The sequence below is a fragment of the Pygocentrus nattereri genome, chromosome 13 (assembly GCF_015220715.1).
Source record: "Pygocentrus nattereri isolate fPygNat1 chromosome 13, fPygNat1.pri, whole genome shotgun sequence".
NCBI lineage: Eukaryota > Metazoa > Chordata > Actinopteri > Characiformes > Serrasalmidae > Pygocentrus > Pygocentrus nattereri.
In genome coordinates, this window is record NC_051223.1 from 30,311,272 (window position 1) to 30,315,115 (window position 3,844).

General features: G+C 38.2%; 1 protein-coding gene across 3 annotated transcripts in view; it reads right to left on the reverse strand.

The window, feature by feature from the left end:
* Positions 1–463: 463 nt before the first annotated feature.
* The window catches only part of mkxa (mohawk homeobox a), a 44,766-nt gene continuing 41,385 nt past the window's right edge, over positions 464–3,844 (reverse strand). For all 3 annotated transcript variants that reach the window (XM_017701960.2, XM_037543919.1, XM_037543920.1), the window contains one exon: positions 464–3,844. This exon is cut by the window's right edge. The gene's annotated coding sequence lies outside the window, so the exon portion shown is untranslated.

Genomic DNA, 3,844 nt, shown 5'->3' on the forward strand with positions numbered 1-3,844 from the left:
GGGAAGGGTTTTGATTGGTTTGTTTGGCCCTGTGAACAGAGTAACTCCACACAGCCGTACTTCTCTCTTGACTCTATACACTCTCTGAACTCCACACACCTACAGCACAGGCCATATGGCCAGGAGCCTCCAGCATTTTTCTTGGGATGGAAATAAGCTCTTGTCAATTAAGAGATTACACAGGATTCCATCCACCTGCTTGTATTTCCAGTGAGTTAGCCGTGTGGCATGGCCATATTTACGAGGTAGGAGCCAAAGGGATAAAACACCGCTTCTGCTGAAATGATTAGGTCCCTATTCAGAAAGAGACAAAAGCTACCAGAGGGAAGAAAACCACACAATCCACATCAATCTCTTATCTGAACCTAAGTCAGGCCACAAACATGCGCAGCATCATTCACCTAAATTAGAGCCAGATATTTCTGCTGTGACATTCTGCTTTAAAAATGAACACATCAGAGTCTAAAAGTGATATGACTAATGTCACATCTTCAAATGTTTATTCAATGTTCTGTGGGAAGTAAACATAGTTCCTGGAAAAGAAATTAACAATAGAGAATCAGAGAATAAATGAGATATTATGCTTTTAGTCATTGGATAAACATCCAGTCTCTAAAAGAAACAAAAAAAATTAATATAACTTAACAATTTAAGAAAAAAAAATCAGGCTAATGTCACCAGTTTCTGTTTTTACAGTCCTTAATAATTTAAAGATGTTCTGCAGTATGAACACAATAATTGCTTTTTGTCTGTCAACGTCTTTTGAAAGCAGATGTTGTCCAGGGGAATAATTAAAATGAACAAAAATACAGTACAAAAATAGGCAAATGAAAGATTCAGGCTTAAAAATGATTCACTCTTGGTGACAGGTTTCTTCAGACGCTTGTGACATCTTCCTCTCACCTTTCTCTGTAAAGTTCATGGAAGATATGCAGCACTGAAGCATCATGAATAAGAAAAGGGAATGTATGACTCCAGACTTTCCTTACTGATTCAGACATGATGCACGCTCTTCTCAACAGCATCGGTGAATTGACTGGAAAGGTATTTTACTATCTGTATGCAACAGCAAATGCATGTATTCAACGTGACTGCTATAGTGTTGTTGAACAAGGTGGTAGGTCGGTTTTCAGGCTGTGAAAGGAGAGTACACTCTTTGAAATAAAGGTTCCAAAAGGGATTCTTTGGATGCCATAGACCATGTGATTCCAGGGTTAGTTGCTATTAGTCATCTTAGTCAGTTGCTACTAGTTAAGACATGACATAAGGATTTGTAGTGCAACCAAATTTAGTAAAAAGGATAGTTTGAAACTAACAAGCATTAACCAAAGACTTAGTAAAGACTTTATACACAAACCTAACTATAAACTTATGCATGGCTGGGGCAACGCAGTCCCAGTTCCCAAAAGTAGTGTTTCTTGAACCGATCCACCAGATGGTCCACATTTTTGCTCTGTCTCCATGTGAGTGCTGTCTGGAGAACCCTGAAATCTGGCCTGAGAACCATTGGCCTGTAGATCCTTTCAGTAGATGGCTCTTTAAAAAACAATTCAATTGAAAGGTTCTTTAGGAAATCAAAAGTGGTTCTTCTATGGCACTGCTCCAAAGAACCCCTTTTGGCACTAAATGCTAAGTATCTGAGACTAAGTGCCTGCAGCTTTTCCACGTAAGTCTCTTTGGCCTTTCTCACTATGAGCAAGTGAAGTCTGAAAAACAAAAGGCCAGAAGGCACAAAGAATTTAAAAAGTCTTCATATTGACACGCAACAGTACTTTTAAGGTATACATGCAGTAATCTTAAACTGCTCTCTTTAAAAAGTGGCCCTTCATCTCTTGGAGTTGTATACTTGGGTTTAGTGTAAATAAAAAAACCCTGATACACATACTTAATTTAGAAATAATGAGAGTATTTCCATTCAAGGCAAAACAACACTGGAAGACACAGTGAGGTTTGAAACAGACAAACCGCAGAACAAATGCACAAAGAAAAACAAAACAAAACTGAAAACTTGCACTGAAGCAGAAACAGAGACTGAGATAATACTGAAACGGTGTTTCTTCTTTTTTTCACAAAACATGGAAGTGTCTCTCTTACTTCTTGTAAACAACTATTTGAGTTTAATTCGCACCAGCTGAGAGACTGTAGAAGGTGGGCCAAGTTTTTTTTCTTTTTTTCTCCACTGAGCCTGATACTGAGCAGATTTGCAAGAGAATACAACACTTTAATCACAATATAATACTGATAACAGGGTAAGTGTCCCTTTAGGTCATGGCTTTCTTTGTCTTAAAAAAGATATTATCTCAAACCTTGAAACTCTACGTGTGTGTTTATACATGTTATCTTTTGTGAGTGGAATAAAACTGTACTGTATGTGTCAGAGTGAGGGTCATTTTAGGGCGTGACAGCACCATATTAAACAGCTAATGCTGGCTGGCTGGACTTTCACAGCTATTGTTGGCAGGTGATGAGTAAATTATCTGTCAAAGAGACAAAACAGCATTATAATCGCAGTCACAAACAAGATTAAGACAAAACATGTGAACTGCTGTTTGCCTTACATGTTTGTGAGTACGTGTGCATGTGCGTGTCCACACGTCTTCCTGACCCAGGGAGTTTAAGGCCTTTCGTATGTTCCTTGTTCACAGTAAAGAGCTAAGAGAGCCTGAGGACAGGTGTTACTTGCTTGCACTCCTCAGTGTTTCTGCATGTGGAGATTTTCTTTTCTTTTACACTGTTGTAGCACAAAAAGGCACTTAAGGTGCTTTCACATAGACCTGTTTGAGCTGGATCCTGTAGTGTTTGAAAATCTTATCTGCTAGAAAACATGAAGACCCAGGCACAACAAAGACCTGTACCTACTTGCATTATTTTGTAGCCAAACTCGAGCATACGTTCAAGTTTACACACGAAATGTTACGCCAAGTAATAAAGCATCAATGTTACTTTGATTAACAACTTAAACCTTACACTGTAGACTGCTGGACCATAATACAAACCATTGTGGTGCAACAGGTTTATGGAACATTGCCAAAAATCAGCTAATGGACATGCACTGGATCATGTTATGTACTGCAAAAAGGGCTTGAGTAATAGTTTTTTTGGGAGACATTCTAACATTCATGATAATATCACAGGTGGGAGGGTGGGTTGGGGGGAGGTGGGATTGGCTAAAATATTACATCACAATCCTTGAAACTGTCAAAATATACAAGACATAGCACAATATTTTGATTTTCTGAGGTTTGATAGGTTGGAACAGAAAAAAGCCCCACTACTGACCCATGAAAAACATAAGAATACAATAAATTTGAATGTTTTACATCCTGCACTGTCCCAAATTCAACTGAAGACTTATAATGATCTCATTTTAATGTTCATGTTTGTTAAGTACTGACAATATTATCAATATGTTCAGAAAAAGCCTGTGATATAATCTATCATGATAAATGATACATATCGCCATATTGCCCACCCCTACATAATTCCAGAGAGTCACTTTACTACTACTACTTCTACCTAGCTCAGCGCCCATCAGAAACGTGATTCTGTGTTGGATACATTCCTCCAAAATGTCCTAAATGTTAGGAAACACAGATTGTATGGAATGGTTGAGCTGAAGTGCCCTGCTCTCTTAGGTAAGCTAATTAAGCTACATTTTAAGTTATTGCTGACCAACACCTCTTAGAAGAGTATATATTGTAGAGCAGTAGACTACTTATGTAATTTACTACAATTTTCAGGCACTTAACAAGAAATGCTGAGTCTAAGGCATATCTACTTAACTTCCAAGGAAGATCACATTCAGCTAACTTCTGCTAGCTAGCCAAGTCCAACATGACTAAGC